This window comes from Ambystoma mexicanum, chromosome 5p (assembly GCF_040938575.1).
Source record: "Ambystoma mexicanum isolate Mex_15411 chromosome 5p, UKY_AmexF1_1, whole genome shotgun sequence".
NCBI lineage: Eukaryota > Metazoa > Chordata > Amphibia > Caudata > Ambystomatidae > Ambystoma > Ambystoma mexicanum.
The window spans coordinates 236,718,137-236,731,237 of NC_090930.1; positions in this window are offsets into that span (position 1 = coordinate 236,718,137).

Below are 13,101 nucleotides of genomic sequence, written 5' to 3' on the forward strand. Positions count from 1 at the left end.
GGAGACATGAGTGGGGGCCTGGTGGAGGCTGCCCATGGTGGCTGGTGAGTGGGGTTGGTGGGAGACATAAGTGGGGGCCTGGTGGGGGCTGCCCATGGTGGCTGGGGGGTGGGGGTGATAGGGGACATGAGTGGGGGCCTGGTGGGGGCTGCCCATGGTGGCTGGGGGGTGGGGGTGGTGGGAGACATGAGTGGGGGCCTGGTGGAGGCTGCCCCTGCACTGCTAGGGGGTGGGGGTGATAGGGGACATGAGTGGGGGCCTGGTGGGGGCTGCCCATGGTGGCTGGGGGGTGGGGGTGGTGGGAGACATGAGTGGGGGCCTGGTGGCGGGTGCCCTGCACTGCTGGGGAGTGGGGGTGGTGGGAGACATGAGTGGGGGCCTGGTGGGGGCTGCCCATGGTGGCTGGGGGTGGGGGTGGTGGGAGACATGGGTGGGGGCCTGGTGGAGGGTGCCCCTGGATGCTGGGGGGTGGGGGTGCAGGGGGACATGAGTGGGGGCCTGGTGGAGGGTGTCCCTGCACTGCTGAGGGGTGGGGGTGGTGGGAGACATGAGTTGGACATGAGTGGGGGCCTGGTGGAGGGTGCCCCTGGATGCTGGGGGGTGTGGGTGCAAGGGGACATGAGTGGGGGCCTGGTGGAGGGTGCCCTGCACTGCTGGGGGGTGGGGGTGGTGGGAGACATGAGTGGGGGCCTGGTGGAGGGTGCCCCTGGATGCTGGGGGGGTGGGGGTGCAGGGGGACATGAGTGGGGGCCTGGTGGAGGGTGCCCCTGGATGCTGGGGGGTGGGGGTGCAGGGGGACATGAGTGGGGGCCTGGTGGAGGGTGCCCTGCACTGCTGGGGGGTGGGGGTGGTGGGAGACATGAGTGGGGGCCTGGTGGAGGGTGCCCCTGGATGCTGGGGGGTGGGGGTGCAGGGGGACATGAGTGGGGGCCTGGTGGAGGGTGCCCTGCACTGCTGGGGGGTGGGGGTGGTGGGAGACATGAGTGGGGGCCTGGTGGAGGGTGCCCCTGGATGCTGGGGGGTGGGGGTGCAGGGGGACATGAGTGGGGGCCTGGTGGAGGGTGTCCCTGCACTGCTGAGGGGTGGGGGTGGTGGGAGACATGAGTTGGACATGAGTGGGGGCCTGGTGGAGGGTGCCCCTGGATGCTGGGGGGTGTGGGTGCAAGGGGACATGAGTGGGGGCCTGGTGGAGGGTGCCCTGCACTGCTGGGGGGTGGGGGTGGTGGGAGACATGAGTGGGGACCTGGTGGAGGGTGCCCCTGGATGCTGGGGGGTGGGGGTGCAGGGGGACATGAGTGGGGGCCTGGTGGAGGGTGTCCCTGCACTGCTGAGGGGTGGGGGTGGTGGGAGACATGAGTTGGACATGAGTGGGGGCCTGGTGGAGGGTGCCCCTGGATGCTGGGGGGTGTGGGTGCAGGGGGACATGAGTGGGGGCCTGGTGGAGGGTGCCCTGCACAGCTGGGGGGTGGGGGTGGTGGGAGACATGAGAGGGGGCCTGGTGGAGGGTGCCGCTGGATGCTGGGGGGTGGGGGTGCAGGGGGACATGAGTGGGGGCCTGGTGGAGGGTGCCCCTGCACTGCTGAGGTGTGGGGGTGGTCGGAGACATGAGTTGGACATGAGTGGGGGCCTGGTGGTGGGTGCCCCTGGATGCTGGGGGGTGGGGGTGCAGGGGGACATGAGTGGGGGCCTGGTGGGGGATGCCCATGGTGGCTGGGGGGTGGGGGTGCAGGGGGACTTGAGTGGGGGCCTGGTGGAGGGTGCCCCTGCACTGCTGAGGGGTGGGGGTGGTGGGAGACATGAGTTGGACATGAGTGGGGGCCTGGTGGAGGGTGCCCTGTACTGCTGGGGGGTGGGGGTGGTGGGAGACATGAGTGGGGGCCTGGTGGAGGGTGCCCCTCGATGCTGGGGGGTGGGGGTGCAGGGGGACATGAGTTGGACATGAGTGGGGGCCTGGTGGGGGCTGGCCATGGTTGCTGGGGGGTGGGGGTGATAGGGGACATGAGTGGGGGCCTGGTGGAGGGTGCCCCACACTGCTGGGGGGTGGGGGTGGTGGGAGACATGAGTGGGGGCCTGGTGGAGGCTGCCCCTGGATGCTGGGGGGAGGGGGTGCAGGGGGACATGAGTGGGGGCCTGGTGGGGGATGCCCATGGTGGCTGGGGGGTGGGGGTGCATGGGGACATGAGTGGGGGCCTGGTAGAGGGTGCCCCTGCACTGCTGAGGGGTGGCGGTGGTGGGAGACATGAGTTGGACATGAGTGGGGGCCTGGTGGAGGGTGCCCTGCACTGCTGGGGGGTGGGGGTGCATGGGGCCATGAGTGGGGGCCTGGTGGAGGGGGCCCCTGGATGCTGGGGGGTGGGGGTGATAGGGGACATGAGTGGGGGCCTGGTGGAGGGTGCCCCACACTGCTGGGGTGTGGGGGTGCTGGGTGACATGAGCAGGTGTGCAGGGTAGTCCCCTGTGGTGTCAGCTGCCTGCAGGGGCCATGGAGGGTGTACAGGGAATACCTGGGAGCACACAGCCAAATCGCGTGTAGAATTTCCTGCGTACCCCTGAAATACACCTACCCAGCCAAATCGCATGTGGGACTTCCCGCGCACCCCTGAGATCCACGTACCCAGCCAAGTCGCGTGTGGAAATTCCCGCGCATGTACCTGGCCAAATCGCATGTGGAACTTCCCGCGCACCCCTGAAATCCACGTACCCTTCCAAATCGCGTGTGAGACTTCCCGCGCACCCCTGAGATCCACGTACCCAGCCAAATCGCGTGTGGAAATTCCCGCGCATGTACCCGGCCAAATCGCATGTGCAACTTCCCGCGCACCCCTGAAATCCATGTACCCTGCCAAATCGCGTGTGGGACTTCCCGCGCACCCCTGAGATCCACATACCCAGCCAAATTGCGTGTGGAAATTCCTGCGCACGTACCCGGCCAAATCGCGTGTGCAACTTCCCGCGCACCCCTGAAATCCACATACCCTGCCAAATCGCGTGTGGGACTTCCCGCGCACCCCTGAGATCCACGTACCCAGCCAAATCGTGTGTGGAAATTCCCACGCACGTACCCGGCCAAATCGCGTGTGGAACTTCCCGCGCACCCCTGAAATCCACATACCCTGCCAAATCGCGTGTGAGACTTCCCGCGCACCCCTGAGATCCACGTACCCAGCCAAGTCGCGTGTGGAAATTCCCACGCACGTACATGGCCAAATCGCGTGTGGAACTTCCCGCGCACCCCTGAAATCCACTTACCCTGCCAAATCGCGTGTGAGACTTCCTGCGCACCCCTGAGATCCACGTACCCAGCCAAGTCGTGTGTGGAAATTCCCGCGCACGTACCCGGCCAAATCGTGTGTGGAACTTCCCGCACACCCCTGAAATCCACATACCCTGCCAAATCGCGTGTGAAAGTTCCCGCGCACCCCGCAATACACGCACATGTTATTTTTCAGTCAGCGGGTGTCCGTGTTTGTGGGTACCCATTTGCACGTCATTTTTTTCCTGGAGGGCCACAGTATAGGACATTCATCATAGCTGTATATAGGTGCTATTTGTTGGCGCACCTTTTGGCGCACATTTATTACAGGCGCAGAGACGCTACCGCCTGCTTTCTCGTGGCGGTCGTGTTTGTGCTTGTGCGCTGGTTTGACCGTGCGCTTTTTTGCCCTATTCGATTCCATGAATACATGTTGTAGGCGAGCGTGTGGGCGTTCCACGCACTTGCACCCTGTACTTCCCCCGTGACGCCCACATTTTGGCAAGTTGTTCCCCATTCTGAGTGTTACGCCCCGTGTTCCGCCTACTTATGTTGTGTGCGCCACGCTATGTGCGATTTTCGATGTGGCCTGTGCGATTTTCACTGTGACCTGGCGCACTCCGTTAGATGGCCTGTGCGCCAACGTGCGCCGCGCACTTTTTTAGCGCACATCCGATGGTTTTCTCGCGCACGCCCTTCCATGAATCGATGTGCGCTGCTTTTCGTGCGATTTTCGCACTTGCACTGCGATTTTCGCTATTCCACTGCGAATCGCACGTTTTTGGCCACTTGCGCCACGCTATTTATTCCATGAATCGGCCTGTGAATCTCTTCTACTGTACTTGATGTCCGCGAACTCATTTAATGTTCGCGGACATGTTCGAAGAACAGTACCACTACCTAAAAAACTCTGGGGGGGTATGTTTGATTGTTATATCATAACATAGGAACATTTAACAAATTAAAAAAAAACACACAAACACATTATATGTACTAATACATAAGAAATGTAACCCATACATACAACACACTAACCATTAATTTAAATGCACTATGTTCTAAAATGGAATATACCACAAGAAAATAAATTGGCTTCCAACATAATTACCTCACAAACACAACAGAACTGAGAACAAGAGCAGACCCACTGAGTACATAGGACATATCTTACCTGAAATAGTAAGTGTACTTAATTTTATTCATATATTTATAAACTTTCTGTATTAGATAAAAAAATATATTATCTTTTTTTTTCCTCTCACAGAAATGTCTAGTACTCTGGAATGGCTAGAGGAACATTTCCCACATGAGGAAATGTCACAAGTTAGTGAAACTAATGGTAAACACTTTATAATATAAACCATTTAATTATTATTATTTTGTATACAATTAACATATATATATATTTATTTTGTACAGAGCATAACAAAATAGAAACTACCTCTGAAGAAGCTGTTATGGAAAACACGCTTGACAGCATAAAAGAAAAAATTGATTTATTGTTGACCAATTTTAATAATTTGGAAACTTTTGTTGAAGATCATTTTAAAACAAAAACGTCATACCATTGCCCCACATGTACTTGTCCCCCCTCACCATATCCCAGTCAATTATCCCCAAACCCTCTCCATAACCCAACACGTTTTGATGAGACTTCCATCCCTTCTTCACCTAATAACAATCATGATGAAACCCCTAATTCTCCTGTTTTTGTTTCTGTTTCTGCCTCACCTTCTCTGTCATAAATTATTAATATATGTTAAATAAAGTTTAATTTTTATATTGTGTTGTAAATAGTTTCATTTTTAAAAACAAACAATGTAGGTGTCCGCGGACAGTGCAGGTATTCTAAAATGTTCGTAAATAAACGAAAATGGAGGTGTCCTGAAGAACACTATACCTGTCCGTACTGTGCGCTACCAAGTTGAAACTGTTCTAAGAACACACGCGGTGTCCTGAAATATTAGTAAATAAACAAAAATGGAGGTGTCCTGAATAACACTATACCTGTTCGTACTGTTCGCTAGCAAGATGAAAATATTCTAAGAACACACGCGGTCTCCTGAAATGTTCGTAAAAAAAAAAATATTAAAGGGTCCTAAAGAACACTATATCTGTCCGTAGTGTTCGCTAGCAAGTTCAAATTGTTCTAAGAACACACGCAGTGTCCTGAAATGTTTGTTTCACGTGTGATGCAATTTTAATTAGTTCAGGACCCGAACAGTGTCCGTAGAACATCAACGCGCATGCACTAGCCAATCTCCATGCATTTGGTGTCCTGCGGACATGCGCTTCCTTCACGGACTAGTTCGCGAACGGATCATATGACCGCGCCCACGCTGATTGCGTGTTCTGAATGAGGACACTGTTCGGGTCCCCGAACAAATTAAAAGTACATTTTCAATTAATCCATAATATTTTTCTATAAAATCTCACCATGGCACAAGTCCCACATAGTAATCCTGAGTTTCTACATACCTTTTGAAACTTTTCAAACTTTTTTTTGTGTTCGATCTGTCCGCGGACAGCGCGCATGTCCGCGAACCGCGCACAAGCACCCCTATAAAAGACCACGCCCTAGAGCTTATTCTCATTGTGTTTCTGGCTATTCTTCAGAGCACAGCTATTTCTCCAGCAACTTGCTGATTACACCATCAAGATGGCATCCCTGGCTGCAGAACTGCCACCTGGTGCTGCACCTGCTTCAGCACCACCCCCTGCCCCCTCACCACCACCACCTCCCCAAGGGCCTGAAGAGGAGAACAGGAGTGAGGAAGCAGAGGAGGAAGAAAAGGATGATGAGAATGAGGTAGAGGAAAACCCTACTACCCGCACTAGGCGTGAGTCTTGGGTGTGGCGGTTATTTACCATTCATGGTAATGTTCCTAAGGCTCATGCGAACCGTGTTACCTGCAATGAGTGCAAAATGATACTCAGTCGTGGGAAGCACGGTAAGTACAGCTTTGGGACCACTACTATGAAGCAACACCTGAGGTCATTTCACTCTGGGGCTATTCGCAGGGTTGTACCTTGCGAAGAATGTAGCAGGTTGATTTCCTCTACTTCATCCTCTGTTTCTGATCCTGTCACCACAAGGACCATCTCTGTGGGACAGTGTCTTCCTCAAGCTGCCTCACAGGCCATACAGAATGCTGATGACCCTTACCTTTCGAGGGTCACAGTTGTATGTATGTACTGTGACACATTACTCTGCAGGGGGAGCGACTTCGTAGTGCTTTTGAGACTACCGTCTCAGAGCACAAGAAGATCTGCTCACTACCCAAATAAAACCCACTCTACATCTTCCACTCTCAGCTCGCCCTTTCTTATCCATGTGGTTGGTGTCCCCTCCTTTACCTTCCTTTCCCCTCCTCTCCTAGTGTGTCGTGTATAAAAAACAAAAAAATACAAAATATCAAAAATCAAAAAAAAAATAAGGCTCTTTTCGGAGCCGCCTTTCACAGTTAAAAAATAGAAGTGAAAATAAATGAAGCAGGGCCCTTTGTATTTTTTAGAAGTCCGCGGACAGTTCGCGAACATTTAAAAAATTGGGTTGCTACCCCATTCCAAACATTGCAATTTTCTCTGGGAAGAAGTGGTGGCTCTGAAAAGAGCCTTTGGGTGGTGTTTGTAAGTCATAAATTATAAATGCTTAACACCTACTTCAAAATGGTTGTTGTAATTCCAAAAAAGGTTGCAATGCATTTTGTACATTTCTCAGAAAAATCTGATTGCCAGCATAAGTAAGATGGACTCCATCTCTGCGAAAAGTGTATGTACTACGAAACATAATATTTTCATTGTGAAAAGAGGACATGCCAAAATCTCTCTGAAAGGCACAAACAGCCTTATTAACATTGCGCCTTGCTTTTTCCATTTGTGGACCAAATGAAGAAGAACGAAGCCACATTTGTCTCTGCGCAATCCGTGAAAATATCCCTTGAGAATTAGGAAACATGTCCATAACCTTCCCAAGTCCTCCTTTCATAGCAAATTGCAAATAAATTCCAGTCACATGTCCTTAACTGTTCCCTCCACAATGAATTACAATTATGTCTGGATGTTGCTCTGTCTCCAAAGTAGCAAAGAGAGGTAGCAAGTCCAGCCACTTCATTCCACGTACTCCATGCCAGTGTACTTCCACATGTGGGAATCCAAGATCTAAGCTACTCCACAGCTTTCTGCATGCACCTTCAACCAATGTATCCACAAATCTCCCAAAATCCAAACAATCTGTTTTCTGAAACACACAGCCATAGCTATCTTTTGTTCTCTCAGCAAAAAGAGTATCTGAGAAAGTCTCTCCTGGCACAACACACCCACTTAACTTTCCTGACCAATCCCTTTCAGTGCTTATTCTCATTTGCATGACTTCTGAACCCAAAAATCCCTGGATCTAACTCCTGATGTCCGCGAACTACCGCCATGTCCGCGGACATATCATAACATGAACAGCCCTTCTACCATTTCCACTTCACTCTCTCTGCCATTCCATCATTGGATGTAGCTAAGAAGCCACATGACCATGCACCAATCACATTCAAGACCTCTAGATCTAACTGCATCATCATAGATCAGCACTGCAAATGTACTGTGAATCTCTCTGAGTACAAGTGTCATATCATTGGCAAGCACCATCTACCAGAAATACTGTACAAGTCTCCAAGATTTCTACTTGCAGCTCCATGCAAATCCATATGCATGAACACAAACTTCAGGTATGCATATTTTCTGTACAGTAGATGAACACATTTTTAAACAGACTTTTAGCTTGTGTAATCTGTAAAATGAATTTACTGTATTTTTTTCAATTTCCTAAAATCAACTATCACTTATAAACCTTTATACTATTTACTTTCTTTATACACACACACTCAAATCATGTTAAACTAACATTTTTTAAATGAAATATATAGACTACATATATTCAAACAAAATTGCATGCAAGCACAATCTATGTTTAAATTTTTTTAAAAATTCTTATACAATTTCATATTTTTTTGTTTTTATTTATTTATTTACTTAATTACTTTAATTTAGACATGACATTGAGGCGCTATTACCTAGAACAGCTTACTTACAGAAATAGTGGTATTCACTGGTATATTATAAATTTCACAAGACATAGTAAAGATATTTTTTTTTTGCTACAGTTAGTCATTCAATACAATTTGTTCATTAAAAACATATCATATGTACTGAACTGATGTAATGTATCTTATGTAAATAAATTAGTTTAATGGTTTTAAAGAAGGCACTGAGGATTTCAATTAAAAAATCAATATCTAAATAAAAAACTGTGCTATATACAAACAAAGATACTAATTTGAAGCTTTTACAATTGCAGTGAAGACCAGTCTCCAGAAAAGAAGCAGCCAAATTCGAAGAACAAAGAAGAACTAAGAAGTTACCTGTTAATTTAAGAAAAACATTACGTAGAATATCACCATAATATTTGTATTATTAATCAAACATACTATAACGTTAATACAAGCTATTTCGGTGCCTAAAAATAGAGATTGTGTACCATTTTGTCCAAAAATCTCCATGTCTTAAACAGCGATTTACAGCCAGAATGGCCCACAAATTCCTATTTTTGGACACACAAATTACTCAACTGAACCACTACAATTTTCATATTATAGAACAAACAACTGTTTTAATTGTATACATTAGATTTACTATTTGTACTTTTCCACACCACTAGCTTACTTTTTTTTGTCATCTGAACCCCAGTTTAGTAACACATACATTCAAGAATACCTATCCCTACTAGTTGTAGTTCCCAATGCACAATCACACACCATTACATACATCTTTATCATCTTACTCAAACACTCATGCACACAGCACACATACATTGCAGAACACCCCAACCCATACCTTCTTTATTTTTTTCAACAGACCCTAAAGAATGCCTACCAAAAGTCAAGTCCGAAGAAAGCAACGCACAAGTAGAGAAAATGAAAATAAAAGTGTCCAACATAAGCATCCATCTCTAGCAGAATTTGTAAAAAAAAGTTGAAACAAAACAGCTAATACAGTCATTTAGTGAAACACAAGAAGTTTCAAGTACAAAAACTTTGCCTCCTCTATCAAAATGTAAAACAAACCAAAAAACAATTAAACTGAAAATCAGCTATCACTACAGATAAAACTACTTCTTCAAATTTTAATATAGTGCAAAGTAAGCATACCAAGAAAAGTATTTTAACCAAAATGTACTGTCACAAAGTCCTTCAAAATCTTATAAAAACAGGAGAGAAATCAGGTTCAATGCTTAAAACCTATCGCAGGAAATTAATCTTAGAAGCGTTGATGGACAGTGCAATTCTTCTCAAAAGAAAGTTATTTATTTTACTGTTAAACAAAATGAAACCACTAACAAAACTAATAACTAAATTACAAAAAAGACTTATCAATAAGCGAAATGTCAACAGAAAGAACTTCTTAAGTATCTGCGGAGGTGAATGGAATCACACTACGAGCACAGAACCATATTTTAATGAAGAAGCGTACAAACAAAAGCAAACAAATACAATTGCCATACATAGCAGTGGCCGAGGTTATGAAAAAGTGAATAATACCATAATGGAACAAGAAGTACTCTTTACAAAAATATGCCCTGAAAAATTAGAATTACCCCTCCATTCAACTGAATCAGAACGTCTAGTGTACAAATGGCCATGCACGTCAATGTGTAACATTCCCAAACAATGTTTCAAATCTTTACGCCAATTCCTCAATAAATATGTAAAAAGCAAAGACAAAATCAAAATTAAATTACGGCAAATTATGGATACCTGTCCAGTGCGCAAGTACACAGGAGTACAAGGACATTCATTGGCATGCATTACAGGACCTACTTGTAAAACCACTTTCCATGATATCAAAAGGATATCAACACATCATTCAACTATAAGAAATCTAGTCTATAAACTGTACTATGCTAAAAGTCCTTCTTTAGCACTAGCAAAGTTAAATAACATCCTTCTACGTGGTACAGCAAAAGACCTACTTGAAGAAATCCACTATATCCAGAAAAAATATTTTGGAAGTGAAAGCCATTTACAGAATGAAATAGCTTTAAACCAATTAAGCAACAATTCTACACATGGCAACCTTTTGCTAAACACATACAAAAAATAAATACTAAAATTTAAAAGTACATCAGCTGAAGTACCAAACCATGTATGTGTATGTTGCCGTAGAACTTTTTATAAAAGTTACACAAAAACTGTAGACCTATCATACAAAATAGAAGACAATGACGATTCTAAATGGTTTGAATTAGCTCTCTACCTTGTAACAGAAAACAAATACGAAATAACTGAGCCCTTAATACTTTGCAGTTACTGCACTACAAAACTTGACAACAACCAAACTCCTTCACATGCTATCACAAATAATTTGTAATTATACCCAGTAACAAAACCCCTACAACAACTTAATTTATATGAGAGCATCATATTTCAAACAGTACACCCATTTCAAGCAATAATACGCCTTCAACCAAAAACAGCAAAATTACCTCCCTCTGAATTGGTAAAAGGCATTTGTGGAAAAGTAGTTTATTTACCATTAGATCTAAAAGAAAATGTGCATACTCTAGGAGTGCAACGTCCAATGCAGCAATCTTTAATTATCTTAGTAAATGGAGTACCTACAAAGACAAAAAAATATGGCAACAGCTGGTAGATTTATATAAAGTTAGACAAGCCTTCCAATATCTTAAATAGAATAATGAATATTACAAAGAAATTAATATTGAAGAAAACTTGAAAGATACAACTGAAATAATTCAAGAAACACAAGAAGCTGGTCAATTTGAGCTACTAGATCCTGCTACAATATCAAATACTTTAGACCATTATACAATTCATCTTTTGCACTGTAATGACACCGTAGAAGATGTACTGGAAACTTACCAAATGCGTCAAACAAAAGGATCGCCAATCAGCATATGGGAAAAAAGTATAGAAGCACGTGCTTTTTCTCGACTCTTTCCTACTGGCAAAGGAGGAAGGTATGATGATAGACCTATTCAAATATCAGCTTCAGAATACCGCTCATTACGGATGTATTCTGAAGATCCCAGATTTAGACAAAATGTGGAATGCATATTCCACCTACTCTTTGAAAGTGAACTAGCAACTTTATGTTACGGCGTTGCACACATATTAAAATCAGGATCACACTTTCAAAATATGTCAGCTACACAATTATTAGAAAAAGTGCAACAAAAGGATGAGGTTTTACAATCAAATATTACAAATCTATTAGCAAATATGCGTGGTACTAAAGAGTACTGGTTTCGACGTCATGGAGATGTACGTTGTATGATCAGAAACCTTGGCCCACCCACTTGGTTTGTTACATTAAGTTGTGCAAAATATGCATGGGAAGATTTACATGATTTCCTACGCATATCAAATAAAAATAAAACAAACATAGATATACTAACACCTGGAGAACTTTGTTCTTTGGATCCTGTTAATGTTTCAACATATTTTCACCATCGCTTCATTGCTATGCTACATTTTATTTGTTATAAAACTGTTCCTCCCCTTGGAGAAGTGCAACACTTCTTTTGGAGAAAAGAATACCAAGCCAGAGGAGCACCACATATCCACATGCTTTTATGGATTAAAGATGCTCCTAAATTTGGTCAAGACAGTTATGCCACTGTTTTACAGTTTATTGAAAAATATGTCACTTGTGAAATTCTATCAGAAGCCACAAATAGTGATCTTCATGCACAAATTTTAAAATTTCAAAGACACAAATGTGGAAAATATTGTCATCGCAAATACAAAAACAAAGGGAAATACTACACCAAATGCCGATTTGATTTCCCTAGACCAGTTACAAATACAGCTCAAGTGAACAACCTCATGTCTTCAGTTAGATATAGTGTTAAAGGTAAGTCACCTAAAAATACATAATACATAAAAAGAAAAGAAGAAGAAAAATATATCAATGATTATAATGGAATCATTGCCCACTTATGGAATGCAAACATAGATGTGCAGTACATTGCAGACAATTCTACTGCAGTTGCATGATATGTCACAGCATACTTAACTAACACAGAAAAGACAGGGCTCCAAGACCTCTGGAATGACCTGTCATCAGATAAAACAGTATCTCAGAAATTATACAGCTTGGGCATAAAAATGCTCACCCATAGAGAATGTGGATCATATGAAGCAGCTGATTGTTTAACTGGTACTGCATTGTATGGTAAATCTGAAAATATAGTATGGCTAAGTCTTGGTCCAGCTAAATCTAGAAAAAGAGTTCTAAAATCATATGAAGATATAGAAACAATAGCCAAACATGATCCCAACAGCCAAGACATTTTAAAAAACAATGTATTGGACACATACTACCCAAACAGAAGTAATACTTTGGAAAACATGTGTCTATACCACATAGCCCAAAACTACACATACAAAAATAATATGAAACCTGATGAAAAAAAAAGGTAAATATAGAGTGACAAACTGTGAAGGCAGCTTAGTTAAACTCACTAACCCAAATTTAATTAATCATATAAAATTGTCATTAAAGACTCCTCAACATAAAGAAGTATATTACATGTCCCTGCTACAACTCTTCAAACCATGGAGAAAAGAAGAACAATTACTAGATAACTATGACTCATATGAGGATGCTTTCAAAGCAAATGAAAGCACTATAACTGATGTAAACTTTACACAGTACAAAAAAATGTTGCACAATGAACAGCAACACGAAGAAGAACTCCAAGCCCAACTAGATAAGGGCACTCCTGACAGTAGTCAACCTTCTGTAACAGGAAGCAAAGAACCACTGGGAGAACCACT